The sequence below is a fragment of the Vombatus ursinus genome, unplaced genomic scaffold (assembly GCF_900497805.2).
Source record: "Vombatus ursinus unplaced genomic scaffold, bare-nosed wombat genome assembly UNPS02006779.1, whole genome shotgun sequence".
NCBI classification, from domain to species: Eukaryota; Metazoa; Chordata; class Mammalia; order Diprotodontia; family Vombatidae; genus Vombatus; species Vombatus ursinus.
In genome coordinates, this window is record NW_020946557.1 from 4,234,066 (window position 1) to 4,251,097 (window position 17,032).

At 38.6% G+C, this 17,032-nt stretch overlaps 1 pseudogene; it reads right to left on the reverse strand.

Moving 5' to 3' along the window:
• Positions 1-15,764: 15,764 nt before the first annotated feature.
• Positions 15,765-16,446, reverse strand: LOC114033123 (annotated as a pseudogene).
• Between the last annotated feature and the right edge of the window lie 586 nt (positions 16,447-17,032).

Consider the following 17,032-nt stretch of genomic DNA (forward strand, 5'->3'; position numbering starts at 1 on the left):
CAAAGGCAGTGGCTCAGCAATAGCAAAATAGGGCGGAGGAGAAGCAGGAGGAGGAGAGGGGCTGGGAAGCGCAGGTGTCTCCAGTACAGAGGCACAGGCACACCGAGACACCAAAAAAGCAGCTTGCTGCAGGGGGAGGGCAGCGCCCTGGGAGGAGGAGGAGAAGGAGGAGGAGAATTTACCAGGAGGAGGCGGCAGCCGCGACAGAGGTCCTGAGGCTGCGGAGCTACATCGCGTCCTCCTCCCTGGGCGCTGCCAACCAGGCTCCGAGGAGGCGAGGGCAAGCAACGAGTGGGGAGACCTGAGGGCAATGCAGGACTCTTTAGGGGCATGAAGGTTACGGGGCGGGGGTGGAGAGGTGCGGGAATCGAAGCAGCAGCGGCCCTGGAAAGCTAGAGGTCCGATGGGACCTGATCACGGAGGAGCTGAGGTCACTTCATTCTCTTTGGGGGGAAAGAAGCCAGAAGCAAAGCTGCAAGAACAGGGCATCATCGGAGGAGCGGACTGTCGTAGTAGAGATCGGGCTAATGCTGAGCGCTCCCGGGCTGCTGCAGTGGCTGTCTGGGTCTGTCCTCAGCTCCGCTGCCGCGCTCAGCGGGAATCGTAGCGGATGATCACCGCAGACCCTGTGGGGAGCGACACCCCCCACCCCCGAAGGATTTGTCTTATCCTAACCCTTCCAAAATGCCTAATCGGAGAGATTTGTTCACGTTTCTAATTCAGTTGGTTTCTCTTCATCCCCTTTAACTCCACCTTGTTTCCTCAGAGAAATGATGTGGTGGTGTGTTATTTAATTTACTCGTTGACAGATTTAAATGATTCCAACAGATCCACGGAGACTCTTCTATTGCTTGTCTCCCTCCCCCATCCCTAAGCCTCCTACAGCTGCGGTGCAACCCACAGCCACCACTGCTGACCCCCAACCAAAGTTTCTCTGAAAATAAAATTAGCAGCGTATCGTTTGTAAAGCTGTCTCTTTGGGTAATTCTCCTTAAAAAAATTAAATTAAATAAAAAAAACACACATCTACTGCAGGCTACAGAATGAAGTATTAATGGTCTTTAGCTAACTTTCCATAGTACAATTGCAATATGGACAGAATCCTTTAGGGTGGGAATTGCTCTATTGCTTTATCTTTTTTTTTTTTCAAGGGTTGTCAAACAATGCAAAGGGAAATCGACCTTGGCATCAGGAAGGGTAGGATTGTTAAATTAGGGTTTTATTAGAGCCTTTTTAGGGCCAGCACTAGAAAGACTTGCAGGTCTTCTCTTTTAGTAGTCTGGCTTCTCCTACCCTCTTTTTTTCCCCTAGTGGTAATTTCAAGAAAACAGGATAACAAACAAAATGAAACTAGACACACTTCGAAAACGAAAGATCTTCAACCAATTATAAAGGAATAAATTGTTTAGTGTACTATGCAAATATGTCACTCAACCCTTGCCATACCCCACCCATCCCCACTCAATTATAGTGTATCCCTAACTTCTCAGTCCCCAAGATTTTAGGATTAAATATTCAATAGTGAATGACAAAATAAAGCTGTTGGGGTTTCTGGAAAAACTTAAAAATATAACTAAAGTTATTTACCAGCTATTCAAACAGAATAGTGAGCTCAGCCACAACAACAGAATGTGTATTGTTTAATATATTGAGCAGGAGGCAGAGTGGCTGTTTGCCAGATATGTGATCCATTAACCTCTTTAGCTCATTGTTGGCAACAATAGTATAAAATCACATTCTTATGTTTGAAAGACAAGTGATTTTCCCCCCAACTGAAATACACAATGCCACATTATAGTCTAAAAGAAGCCTTGAACAATAAAAGTAATAAGGAAGGAAAGAACACATTTTGCTTTTTCTGAACAAATGTTGCTGTTAATTTTCTCATGGAAAAAAAAATAATCCACAAAAGCATAACAGTGATTTATAAAAGATGCATTACTTCAATTATCAGTCCTTTTAACCAGTAAATATTATTTTAAAGTTTATTTATATTTTTTAATTGAGTTCTTTTTCCCCCTCCTGTGCCTGGAAAATTATTGAGGATTAGAAATGGAAAGGTGAGCCCAGTCTTGTATATCCTCCCTATTATCAAGTTGATGTTTGGTTGGAGAATCAATTGCTGGGGAAATGACAGTAGCCTGTGTTTCCTCCACAAACTGAAGCTTAAAAGAATCCTCTTAAATGTAGCTGGTGGAAAGCAATATAGTCATAGTTGTGTTAATTCCTGGATTAATCACCCCTGTATTACCTTTCTGTGGGCTTCACTGACCCAGTGATGTACTTACCATCTGCAAGGTATTGCACCACTTTCCTTGCCTAGGGGTAGTATCAGAATCATAGAATGCCCTCACTGGAAGGAATAGAAGGAATAGAAGTGGCTACCTTGTCCAAACTTTATATACACACACGCACACACACACACACACACATATACATAAACATACATACATACACATATATACATATACACACATGTGTATATATATACACACACACACACATAAGAATTGCTCCTACAACATATCCAACAAATATATAACAAATCTAAGCCTAGTGTGAAGAATTCCAGTGAGAAGTTCCTTTCTAAAGCCATTTATTCTGCTTTTGGATATGCACTAATTGGTAAGACATCTTTCCTTACCTCATTCCTAAATATGCCTCTTTGCATCATCTATCCATTGTTCCTAGTTCTGCCTATGGGACCAACAAGGATAAGACAAACCCTGTTCTATATGATAAATCTTCAAATACTTGAAAACAGCTTTCCTGTTCCCTTCCCCCAATCCAGTCTTTTGTCTCCAATTCCTTCAATCAATGATATAGGATGATTCTGAGAGTAGAATTTTTTGTCAGCTGCCAGAATTGGGATATTTTAGAACATGCTGGATGTTCTTATATGTTTCATTTTTAACAAGTTTATTCTCCATACAAAGGTAGTAGGGATAAGAAAGAGCAAATCCTGAATCTCATTATGGGAACATTCAGTATATATGCTAAAGAAAAACAAATACAACAGAAAATCACTAGACAACCTAATTTGTTAAAAGAATCCTTATTTTCTAGTGTAACTTAGACAATAGCTACAGGTTCATTGTTTTAGTTCATTCACAAGAGCCAATGAGAAAATAAAAAAAATACATACATATGTGTGTACATATAAATATACATATATGTACATATATATGCTGAATAAATATAAAGATAATGACTACAAATAAATATAAAGTAGTTAAATGCAAAGTAGTCATAGTAGGAGGGCACAAGCAGGTGAATGAGGAAAAACATTTAAGTTCTGACTTGACCAAAGAAAGGTATTCTAACAGTAGAGGTAAGGAGAGGATACATTCCAAGAATGGGGAGTTGGTGGCCAGTGGAAAAACACAGAGACAGGAGACTGAGTGCTTTGTGTGAGGAACACAGAGGTCAGTTTGGTTAGACTGCAGCATGTGGGAGGGGAAGTAATGTACAGTGGGGATAGAAAGATAGGTTTGGGTCAAGGTTGTGAAAGGCTTTAATAGCTAAACAGAATTTATATTTTACCTAGAGGCAACAGAGAGATACTGGGGTTCATTGAGTAAGGTAGTGGCTTGGCCAGATCTACACTTAAAGAAAAAATTACTTTGGGAGCTGAGTGGAAGACAGAGTGAAGTGAGGACAGACGAATCAGAGGGACCAATTAGGAGGCTGGGTCAGCAACTTATGAGAGGTGATAAGGGTCTAAACTAAAGTGGTGGCTGTGTGAATAGAGAGGAGTTAAATGCAAGAGATATTGTGGCAGTACAAATGACAAGATTTGCAATAGACTGGATATGTGGGGTCAGAGAGATTGAGGAGTGAAGGGGGGACATTAAGATTACGAACCTGAGTCACTAAACTGATAGCTCTTATGTAGCTCTTCATAGCTGCATGACAACTCTGAAGCTGCCTTCTCCATTTTTTAGCTCATTCCTGACAGTGTTTGTTCCAAAACTTTTCTCTCTTCTTAAGCCCTCAAACTCAATACCTCTCTACTATCTTCAATATATTTGCAGAAAGTAACTTAGTCTCCTACTTTATTGAGAATGCATGGAGTAAGTCCATGCCAAGGCATTCTAAGACGGTAGAGTATAGGCAGCAATTCAGCTGAACTCTTCCAACATTCTCCTCCAAACAACTTTAAAATCAAATTTTGGAGTGGCAGAGCCAATGAAAGGTCAGAGTGAGACATTTATCTAGTCTCAGACAATTTAGGTGGTTGGCAGGAAAGGTCTTTGATACCAGGTTGGGAAGCTGATCTGGAGCACCACAGCAGCACCAGTGGTGGATTTTGGGAGTAGCTGCAACAGTGGCAGAAGCAGCTTTGGATGGTCTAAAGCCCAGAGATGGGGGGGTGGTTTCTGACAACTGGCCAGAAAGAGATTCCAGGGGACCATTTCGCTGGCGCTGGGTGCATCTGTCAGTAATTGGTAATTATTGTGCATATTCACTTCTGGATTGCAATTCCAAGGCAGAGAAGAGTGCTAGTACTTGTGACTTCCAGAGAGCAGGGGACCTGGTTAAAGCTCCAGGGACAAGAAGAATATTAGCACTTGTGACTGCAGGGGAGGAGGGTCCCTTCCTAGGTAAAGACCAGAGCTCAAACAGGGAGAAAAGTTACCACACCTTTCTCCAGATCACATTGGCTTGGAAGAACAGAAAACTTGCAGACACCCCAGAACTAGCTGTGAAAATAGCAGTGCTGAAGCTTGGGATGGTGCTTCCTCATCCTAAGGTGAGCAAAATGTAACTTTGACATGAAGTTCAAAGTCAAGAAATAGACCAGAAAAATGAGCAAACAGCAACAATAACAAAATAGAACTTGACCATAGAAAACTACTACAATGCCAGAGAAGACCAAAACATAAACTCAGAAGAAGACAATGATGTGAAAACAGCCACAAGCAAAGTCTCCAAGAAAAATGGTCATTGGACTACAGCCCAACAAAAATTCCTGGAAGAGTTAAAGAGATAAGAGTGGAAGAGAAAAAAAACTGGGTAAAGAAATGAGAGTGATGCAAGAAAATTATTAAAAATGAATTAACAGTTTGGTGAAAGAGGCACAGAAAATACTAAAGAACACAATACCTTAAATAATTGCTTTAAGGGTAAAAGAGGCACAAAAACTCACTGAAGAAAATAACTCCTTAAAAGCAGAATAGGCTAAATGGAAATGCAGGTACAAAAATTCACTGAAAAAAGAATTCCTTAAAAATTAGAATTGGGCAAGTGGAAGCTAATAACTCCATGAGACATCAAGGAACAATAAAACAAAGTTAAAAGAATGAAAACATAGAATAAAATGTGAAATATTTCATTGGAAAAACAATTGAAATGGAAAATAGATCAAAGAGAAATAATTTAAGAATTATTGAAAGTCATAATAAAAAAGATCCTAGAAATTATAAAGGAAATATAAAAGAAATTGCAAAGGAAAACTGCCCCAATATCTCAGATCCAGAAGGTAAAAGAGAAATTGACAGAATCCACCAATCAACTCCTAAAAGAGATTCAAAATGAAAACTCCAAAGAATATTAAAACCAAATTCCAGAGCTCCAAGGCCAAGGAAAAAATATTGCAAGCATTGAGAAAGAAACAATTAAAATATCATGGTGCCACAGTCAGGATCACATAAGATTTAGCCACTTTCACATTAAAGGAATGGAGGGCTTAAAATATGATATTTCAGAGGGCAAAGGAACTAGAATAACTTACCAACCAAGAACAACTTACCCAAAAAAACTGAATATAATCCTTTAGGGGGGAAATGGATATTTAATGAAATAGAGGACTTTCAAGCATTTCTGATGAAAAGACCAAAGCTGAATACAAAATCTGACAAACACAAGACTCAAGAGGAGCATAAAAATGTAAACATGAAAGGATAATTATAAGGGATTCAATAAAATTGAACTTTACATTCCTATATAGAAAGATACTACATGTAACTCTGAGAAACTTTATCATTATTACAGGATTTAGAAGGAGTCCACATAGATAAGGGTATGATTGTAAATCTATTATATTGGGATGATCTAAAAAATGAAGGGGTAAGAAAGAGGGATGCACTGGGAGAAAGGGGAAGAGAAAGGTAGAATGGGGAAAATTTTCTCACACAGAAGAGGTGTGCAAGGAAAAGCTTTTGTACTGGAGAGGAAAATGGTGGGGTGGTGGACAATGCTTGAATTTCACTCTCATAGGAATTGGATCAAAGAAGGAAGAATACACACACACACACACATTCAGTTGGGTATAGAAATCTATCTTGACCAGCAGGGAAATAGGAGGGGAATGGGAACAGAGATAAGGGGGGAGGGATGACAAAAGAAAGGCAGTAGTCAGAAGGATAAACAGAAGAAAATAAGATGAAGGGAAATACACAATAATCATAATTATGAATGTGAATGGAATGAGTTCACTCATAAAACAGAAGCAGGTAGCAGAATAGAATAGAAATCAGAATTCAGTAACACGTTGTTTATGAGACACACACTTGAAAACAGAAAGATACACACAGAGTTCAAATAAAGGGCTGGAGCAGAATCTATTATGCTTCAAGTGAAGTAAAAAAAAAGTAGGAGAAGTAATCATGATCTCAGACAATGTAAAAACAAAAATAGACCTAATTAAAAGAGATAATTAGGGAAACTACATTTTACTAAAAGGTATCATAGAAATTATAGCAAGTTTCTTTGATAAAGTCCTCATTTCCCTCATTCACACATAGATATGAATATACACATATACACATGTATATACGTGCATGTAGGTGTTTGTATATACACGTAATGTGTGTATATGTGTGTATTATGCATGCATATGTAGAACAGAGTCAAATTTATAATAATAAGGTGTCATTACCCAATTGATAAATGGTCAAAGCGTATGAACAGGTAGTTTTCAGAAGAAGAAATCAAAGCTATCTATAGTCATATAAAATGCTCTAAATTACTATTGATTAGAGAAATGCAAATTAAAAATCTGAGGTACCAACTTACATCTAATAGAAATGATAAATGCTGGAGGGGATGAGGAAAAATAAGTACACTAATAAACTGTTGGTTGAGTGGGTGAATTGGTCCAACCATTTTGGAAAGCAATTTGGAACTATGCACAAAGGGTTATCAAACTTTGCATATCCTTTGACCCAGCAATACCACTACTAGGTCTGTAACCCAAAGAGATATAAGAAAAAGGACTTAAATATACAAAAATTTTATCACAACTCTTTTTGTGGTGGCAAAGAATTGGAAATCGAGGGGATGCTCATCAATTGGTAAATGGCTGAACAAATTGTGGCATATGATTGTGATAGAATATTATTGTGCTATAAGAAATGAAGAGGGGGTGGTTTCAGAAAAACTGTGGCAAGAGCTATATGAACTGATGCAAAGTGAAGTGAGAAGAACCAGGAGATCATTGTGCACAGTAACAGCAATGTTGTAATGATGAAACTGTGAAAGACTTGGCTACTCGGATCAATACAATGATCTAAGACAATTCCCAAGGATTCATGATAAAAAAAATTCTACCCATCTCCAAAGAGAGAACTGATGAACTCTAAAACTCTGAATGCAAATTGAAATACCATTTTCTTTCTTTCTTTCTCTTCCTTCCTTCCTTTCTTTCTTTCTCTCTCTTTCTGTGATATGGCTAATATGGAAATATGTTTTGCATGATTTCACATATATAATGGATGTAATTTTTCTTGCCTTCTCAGTGGGTAGGGGAGGGGTGGGAGGGAAAGAGTTTGGAGTTAAAATTATAAAAGAAAAGAATGTTAAAAATAAATAAATGGTAAATTTTAAAAAGAAAGAGAATGCATAGATGAAAGAATGAATTAATAAAAAGCACATTATTATTTTCCAGTTACTGTATTGAACACTACGGACACAAATATAAAAGTCAAGTCAGTCCCTGACCTTAAGGAAAATAGATTTTAATAAAGAAGGACAACATATATAGCAGCAGGATGGCCAGGAAGGGGTGATTCGTTCTGGGAAGTCAGTGGGATAGCAAACACAACCATAGGACAATTGGTTGAATGTTCTTTTCAGGAATTGTTTAATGTTTTAAGAGCTAGAGGTGAAAAGTGGATGATGAGTTATGGCATTGAATGAAGAAAGCCAGAGAACATTAGGTAGTATAGTAAGTCTGGAACTGCCAAGCTAATGAAGAACTCAACCAATTAGGACCAATCTAGTGTGGGAGCTTGAGAGTGGGTTGCCACAGTGGAGACAAAGCATGAAGACAACTACAGAAGAGCATTCATTGACCCTTCTAACTCATAGTTATCACTCCTTTTTTTTTTTGCTCCCCTTCAGTGTGAAATCTCAGGAAATAGCTTCATACTACAACTAAACCACTACTTCTTTATGATTCATTTTCTTAAATCTTTGAGATCTTACTCCTGTCTCCACCACTATAACAAAACTAATTTTTCAAAGGATCAATGACACTTTTAATATTAATTTTTAATCAATAAAAATTCACCTCCTTTCCTTTCCTCCACTTTCTGCCCCAGAAAGAAATAAAAACAAAATTCCCTGTAACAAGCATTTATAGTCAAGCAAAACAAATTTCCACATTGATTATATTCAAAGAATATGTCTCAATCTGCACTTTAAGTCCATTATCTCTATTATCAGGGGATGAAAAATACTTTGTGTCTTGAGTCCTCTAGAATCATAGTTGGTCCTTGTATTGATCAGAATTACTAAATCTCAAAGTTTTTTAGTCTTTATAATATTGTTGTCACTATATAAATTTTTCTCTTGGTGCTGCCTGCTTCATTCTTTATAAGTTAATATAAGTTTTCCCAACTTTCTCCAAAATCATCCCCTCCAAAATTTCTTATGGCACAATAGTATTACATTACATTTATATACCATAACTTATTCAGCCATTCCTCAATTGATGGATAACCCTCAGTTATCAATTCCTCACCACTGCAAAAAGAGCTCCTATAAATATTTTTGTGCATCGTTACAGTTTGTTTTGATACTTCCTTCCTTAATCTATTCTCCCTCTTCTTCCTTTTTTTCCCTTTTCCCAGTCCCTCCTGTTTCTTTGTTGAATTTTTTTTTTTTTTTGGTGAGGCAGTTGGGGTTAAGTGACTTGCCTAGGGTCACACAACTAGTGTCCAGTGTCTGAGGTCAAATTCGAACTGAGGTCCTCCTGACTCCAGGGCCAGTGCTCTATCCAGTGCTCTATCCACTGCACCACCTAGCTGCTCCCAAATAAGATATATTTCTGTATCCAACTCTTTGTTATTTATATTCTTCCTTCCTTTGACCAATTCAGAAGAGAGTAGATTCAAATTTCACTTGCTCCCCCCACATCCCAATCTTTATTTGAATAGATTTCTACTAGAGTACCTTGATTTTGTGAGATAATTTTCTCATGCTTCCTTTTCTTTCTCCCCTTCTCTCAGTGTATTCCTCTTTCCCTTTCTCTACATTGTACTTTTAAGATGGTCAAAACATAATAGAATGACTCCTAGGCTACTCTAAAAAGGGTCCTTTTATGACCCCTGATGATATGATTTAGAGAGAACACATGTATCATTTCTCTATTTTTTCGTGTAAACTCCTTATCCTTGTTTATTCTCCTATGCTTAAAAGCTAAACTCATGGTTATCTTTTTATGTTTCTTTTGACTCTTGTGTTTGCATTTCAAAGTTTCTATGCTGCTCTGTTTTTCTTTTATCAGAAATGTTTGGAAAAGAATAACTGTTTTGTTAAAGATCCATTTTTTTTCCTCCTGAATGATTATATTCAGTTTTGCTGGGTAAGCTATTCTTGGTTGTAAGCCTATATCCTTAATTGTTTGGAATAACATATTCTAAGCTCTCCACTCCTTTATAGTGATTTGCCAGCTTCCTTCAAGTCTCAACTAAAATTCTTTCTTCTTCAAGAAGCCTTTTCCAATCTCCCTTAATTCTAATACCCTCCCTCTGATCATTATTTTGCCCTCCCTTTGAGGATTATTTATATAATAAATTTATATTGTATAAAACTTGTCTGTACATAGTTGTTTGCATGTTGTCTCTCCCATTAGACGATGAACTCTTTGGGAGCAGGGATTGTCTTTTACATTTCTTTATAGTCACAGTGCTTAGCCACAATGTCTAGTATATATTAGATACTTTTAAATGTTTGTTGACGTGACTGGTGATCATATGTGATGATGACTTCAGCTCTTTGGCACTTAAATTCTATCTTTCTGACATATATCCCTGAGCTCTGATTTTTGGATATAACATTCTTGGAAACTTTAATTTTGTGATTTCTTTCAGAAGATGACCAGGAGATTTTTTCTTTTAACTAGCTCTTTGGTTTTAAGAGATCTTCACAATTTACTTTTATGATTTTTTTGAAATATGAAATCCAATCTCTTTTTTCATCATGACTTTCAGATAGTCCAATGATTCTTACATTTTTATCCTCAATCTGTTTTCAGATCAGTTGTATCTACTATGATATACTTTATGTTTTCTTCTAGTTTTCAGTCTCCTCACTTTGCTTTTAATATGTCTTCTTGTCTCATGGAGACATTATCTTCTATTTGGTCCATTCTAATTATCAGTGTCCTTGTGTTTTTCCTTGAGGCTTTGTAGATATTTTGAAGTGATTTCCTTCTTATGAGTTTGTGTCTTGAACATCCCTGTCCCTGTTTTTATGGTGGAGTTCTTCTTTTGTTTGTTCATTCTTTTTTTTTTATTTTTTATTTTTGTGCTGGTCGTGCCGTGCACTCTCCTCCTATAAGGAGCAGGCTGCCAGGGTCATACTTACCAGTCTTTGGAGCCCACCCAGATAAACACAGAGACGAGCTGATCAGGAGGTGCAAACACTCGAACTTTATTCAGAGGCCATCACAGCAAGGCCAAGCAGGAAAGCAAGAGCAAGAGAGCAGGAGCAAGAGAGAGCGAGCTCCGACCCCTACCACCCCTATATACCTTCCTAGCCCCTCCTCCTCAGCCCGCCTACCAGTGAATGATTGTAGGATCAGATACCAGAAGGGGATGTCTGGGGTTAGCGCTGCACCAAGGGAGAGGACGTGACAAAGGGAAGCTAGGCCCGGATACAGGAAGGAGACGTCTGGGGTTAGCGCTGCACCTAGGAAGAGGACTAGACAAAGGGAGCTCGTTCTCTGTCGTCCCACTCCCACGTGGCACAGCCCCCTGCCTCAGGAGCACGTGCTCCGGCTACTTCCCCGTATCCTGTTCCTACCCCAGTTCACCACAACTCTACATGGCACAGCCCCCTCCCTCGGGAGCGTGAACTCCAGTTACTTCCTAATATCTTGTCCCTGCCCCATCTTGCCACAACTCTCATGTGGCACATAGCCAACATCAGACAATCCCTCACAATTTTTTTGTTTGCTCATTCTTCAAGAATATTTTCTGACTTTGGACTTTGTTAGATCTGGCTCTGAGTACCTATAGAGGAAATGTTTGGGCTGAACTTAGGTCCACTAAGTTTCAGCTGCTGCATATTGAGTGTTGTGTTATTCCACGGTCTCCAGGACAGTTCATGCTGAGGACTTGAAAACTTTCAATGCTTCTAAAATAGTTTGATTTAGAGCAAAGTTTTATCACTACCCTCTTGGTCTGAGATCTGAAAGCTCCTGACCTGGGTTTAGATCTGAGCAAAATATCTGTTGTCTTTCCTTTATTTAGAGTTCTATTAGAACACTGCCCCTATCAACTACTATCAATCAGCAAGAAATTTCTGACAGTTCAGAGTGACAAAACTACAGGCTCTCCTTTGGTCTTGTATTCTAATGCTGTTTATTCTGTTGCAGGCTTCAGGATGGATTGTGGGCTAGAAATGAGTCCCTCCTGAGGTCTCCTGAGGTCAAAACTACATAGCTGCTGCTTGGTTCTGAATTTGTTCATTGCCTGGTGCATAGTTTAGGGCCTGTGATCACTCATTACTCTGGAATGCTACCCTTAGGTGCAATTCCTCTCCTTAGTTTACCCTGAATTTGTGACCCAGAACTGGGGAATGAGCAACAGAGATGCCAGTTGGCACTTATTCATAACAAGTTTGTGTCCCTCTGTGTTGGATTTGGGACCTTTTCTTGCCCCCTACCCCCAGCCTCTCCCTGCACTGGAATGCTCAGCAAATCCATTCCTGGCTACACACCATTTCCAGGGTCAACTGATTTTTCTGTCTTCCCTTGGCTCACCTAGACTGGAAACATAGATCACTGTGATTTTTTTCTTTAATTTTCTTTAATTTGCTAATCAGAACTTGGTCTGGCATATTTCCTAGATCTGTATGGATGAGTTCTGAGGTAAATCTTTTCTTTTCCTGATATTTTGCTATCTTTCCAGTGACTTTCTAATCATAAAATTCAGTGACCATTCCCCCCCCCGCCAGTTTTTATTCTAATTGACTTCTTTGCAGTATTTAACACTGTTGATCAATCAATTCACTACACTGGATATATTCTCTTTCCATGGCTTTAGAGATAACTACCTTTCCTGACTGTCCTTTTATGAAACCAATCAATCATTAACAAGTTATTAATATTTACTATATGTGAAATTCTGTGCTAGGATGGATATAAAAAGAGTGGTAAATAGTTTGCATTCTTAAGGAATTTATATTCTAATGAGAGAGACAATATATACTTAGGTGAGTTTATACATAAGAGGTGTGTGTGGGGTCTGGCCAGTATCAGCTTTTATGAGCATTTGCATCATGCTTGATTGAATCAATTCCCATTGATTCTGGTATGCTTATCATGTTAAGAAGAGCAGCTACTGAACTGAAACTGAGAATACATTCAAAAGGCACTAATGGACAAAGACTTTTTTGTTTGTTTGTATTGTTTTTAAATTTTTCCTGCTTGGCTGTGATTGAGGGAAGGCATGCTTCTGTATGCTTCTAGGTGGGGAGGAGAAGCCTTAAATCTTAATCTACCCATCTAAGCCCACTAATGGCCACGTATATGAGCCTCTGATTTTTGCCTCTTTACATGTGTGTTATTTTTCCCCCCTGCTTTGAGGTGGAATATCGGACATGACTTTGTCCTTGTGAGCTTCTAAAAGGTGGGAGAGCAAGTCAACACAGTTACAATGATGGAAGTCAAGATTAGAGTTTGTTTTAAGTCAAGGTACCAGTGTAGCCCTAAGGAGCAGGATCCAAGCCCAGCAGTATCTGAGGCCATGAGGACATCAACTTATCTCGCTGATATACTAAATTTGGAAGTGAACTTGTTGACTGTAATGTATATAACAGCAGCTTTCATTTGAAGCCCATGCTCCCCAAAGACTGAGACGGTATAGGTGAGAGTGTGCCTCCAAATGCTGTGGGCAAATGTTTGTACTTCTTGCTATATCTTCTGAATGCATATCCCTTTGTAAAAGCTGTTTGATGTTAATTGATTAAATAAATTGGGCTACTAATTGTTGGCAGTTGATATTAGAGAAAATATACCAAAATAAATGCTTGAACAAAAAACATTTGTGAAGACACTCCAACCCTCTGGAGTACCCTGACAGCTCTGAAGGTGGTCAGACAAATACTTGATTATCAATTTTGGAGTCATCTATGTAACAATCATAAGGGCAGCTAGGTGATGCAGTAGATAGAGTACTGGGCCTGAAGTCAGGAAGACCTGAGTTTAAATCTGATTTTAGACACTTATTAGCTGTGCAAGTCACTTAACCCTGTTTGCCTCAGTTTCCTCATCTGTAAAATGAGCCAGAGAAGGAAATGGCAAACCACTCCAATATGTCTGCTAAGAAAATGCCCAGGAGGGTTCATGAAGAGTTGGACACAACTAAAACAACTGAACAACAACAATACATAGAAATCGTTGAATACATGAGAGCTAATGAAATGAGTGTAAAAAGAAAAGTGAAGAGGGTCCATGATAGAGATGCTTTGGACATGCATGTTAATTAGTAAAGCATCCATAATAGTATAAGAAAGAATAGTTGGAAGGAGAAGTCAGATAGGTCTGAGGGGACCTAGAAGAAAGTGGAATCAAAAAACTGAGGTCAGAGGTGTATATAAATAAGAGGGTGTTCAAAACTGTCAAATGCTACAGAAGTATGAAGAACAATAAGAACTATGAAAAGCAAGACATTAGAACAGCAGAAACAAAAGTATAGTATAGAAGCAGGAAAGCATAGGGCACATTTGGAGATCATAGAGCAGTCTAATTATTCTGGAAAGTAATTTGAGAGATAAAGCTATAAAGATAAAGAAGTGGCCAAATTTTGGATGGCTTTGAATGACAGGCCAAGGAGTTTGATAACAATGAATCATGATTATCCTCTTGAATAAAATTCAGACCTTAGCTGGTCACCTTGAATGGCTTGTTCTCATTTTTGTAAAGGGTTTAGAACATTGATTCCTTATGTCATTTGCATATGAAAATGCTAGGAATCACTGAGGATTGGTAAAGACTATGAAACTGCCTTTCTGTGTTTGTGGGTAAATGGGGAATAGGGTACTTAAAGAAAAAGGAGATGACACTCTTGGTCATGATCATGTGACCATCATGAAGCTATAGGGTTGAGTTGACTAGAGTTTTCCAGAGCAAGGATCTGACGCATGAGATGAGCAAAGACAACCATTGGGCCTAGTTCTGATTCTTTCAAAACTTCTACAACCGTACCCCATGCCATTGTCAGCTGATAATTCAAGTTAGAGACAGTAGGGACTAGAGCAAATATTGATTCAGCATCAATTGGAGCAGCATCTGGTAGCATCCAAATGGAACAGCATCTGACAAAGACTTTGAGACCAAGTTCCCTAAGAATCACATGAGGATATTTGTAGCCCTGAAGCCCTAATTATGAATTGCCCCTCCTCACATGTGCTTCCAAAAAGATACTCTGAAATTTTACTAGGAGTTGAAGTCAATCTTACTGGCCAATAGTTTGCAAATATTTTCTTCCTTTTTTTTTTTTTGAGGGGGGCATAAGAGCCTTTGTTTTTTTAAGTTCTGTGGCATTCCTCTTGTTCCCCATGAATTTTCAAATATCCCTAATTGTACTTCAACAAATATCCCATCCATTTGTTCTTCCAACACTTGAAATGTAACTTGTCTGGGCTAGGTGACTTGAAGTCATCAAAGCCTCCAGTTTCTCCTTCTCCCTTTTATCCTTTCCCTCCTATTTCCCTGTTGAATGAAATGTATTTTTGTACCCAAATGAATGTATATATTCTTCCCTCCTTTGACCAATTCAGATGAAAATGAGGTTCAAATGTCAGTTGCTCTTACACCTTCCTCCTTGTTTGTATAGATATCTACTTGTGCTCTCCAATTATGTGAGATAATTTCCCCTAACCTTTCTTTCCCTATTCCTCTCTAATGTATTACTCTTTTTCTCCATTTTCATACTTATTTTAAGATCATGAAAACATAACAGAACCTTTTCTCGGCCTTCTATCTAATTAGCCTCCCTCAATTTTCCCAAATGATGATAGGTTTCCACATTAGAATGTCATCAGTTTATCCTTGTTTAGTCCTTTCTCATTGTTCATTTGTCTTTGGCTTTTTATGTTTCTCTTTAACTCCTATCTGTGAACTTCAAAGTCACTACATAGCTTTGGTCTTTTCAATAGGAATGCTTGGAACGTCTTTATTTCATTAAAGATCCACTTTTCCCCTGTAGGATTATACTCAGTTTTTCGGGGTAAGTCATTCTCTCTCTCTCTTTTTTTTTTTTTTGGCAAACAATCTGGGGATTTATTCCATTACAGAATGTCCAAGTTAGGGTTTATTTGCCCTTTCGGGCTTTGATCTTTCTCAGATAGAACTCAGGCTCTTTGCCCACATAGCCATCTGCTCGACCACACTGACTTGGCCTCCATGTGATGCAGGCAAGGAGCTTGCCCTGCTGGAACTGTTCCTCCAGAAGTGAGCTGATCTTGGCATTCTTCTTCCGTTCCTCATATTTCTTCTGGATCTTCTTTGAACGCTTTCTATTTAAAATTTCTTCCTCCTCAGGAGTCAGCTTCGCTCCCTTCTTCCGGCCCAAGAGCAGGGCATAGTGGAACTCATGCCACTGGCGGTATGGGGTGCTATCGATGAGCACGATGCAATTCTTCACCAGCGTCTTAATCCGGATCAGCTCATTGTCGGATGCATCATAGACTACATCAATAAGCCTTGTTTTTCGGTTACAACACTCGTAGCCCCAGGAGAAGTTGCCCACGTCCAGTCTCAGCTCCCGGTACTTTTTTTGCCTCCTCAGACTCGCATGATGTGGATGCGGCGGGGGCGATCTTGGTGTTGGTGAGCAGATGGCCCAATTCATCCTTGTGCTTCTTGTGGTAGGGCTTTCGGTTGTCCTGGGTCTTGAGGCGCTTGTGCCAGTTGTCCTGGGAGATCCTCGTGGTCGGCGCCAGCTGCAAAGAGCCGGGTAAGTCATTCTTGACCTTTGCCTTATTAAATGTCATATTCTAAACTCTCCTCTCTTTGATAAATAGCTGTTAAATAATACGTAATCCTAACTATGGCTCATTAGTACTTGGATTCATTCTTTCTAGTTGCTTGAAGTATTTTTCTTTGCATTTGAATGTTTTAGATTTTGGTATCTTGGGAGTTTTCATTTTAGGTTTTTTTTTTTTTTAAAGGAAACTAGGAAATTCTTTCTATTGCTATTTTGCTTTCTGGTTCTAAGAGATTTGAGCAGTTTTCTTTTAAGATTTCTTGAAATATAATGCCTAGGCTCTTTTTGTTTTTGGTTATAGCCTGTTGGTATTTCAACGATTCTTAACTTTTTTCCCTTGATCTATTTTCAAGTTATTTGTTTTTTGCTATAAGATGACTCAGATTTTCTTCTATTTTTTTCAGTCTTTTAATTTTGTTTCAGTATTTCTCGTTTTTTATGGAGTCAATGACTTCCCTTTTGTCCATCCATCAGGGAGTAAGTAGCTTGGGAAAGGTTTCTCTATCTTTTGCACCAATCTATAAACTCTTTTTCTAATTCTTTCTTCCACACTTCTCATTTCTTTTCAATATTTTTCCTCTAGTGCTCTCATT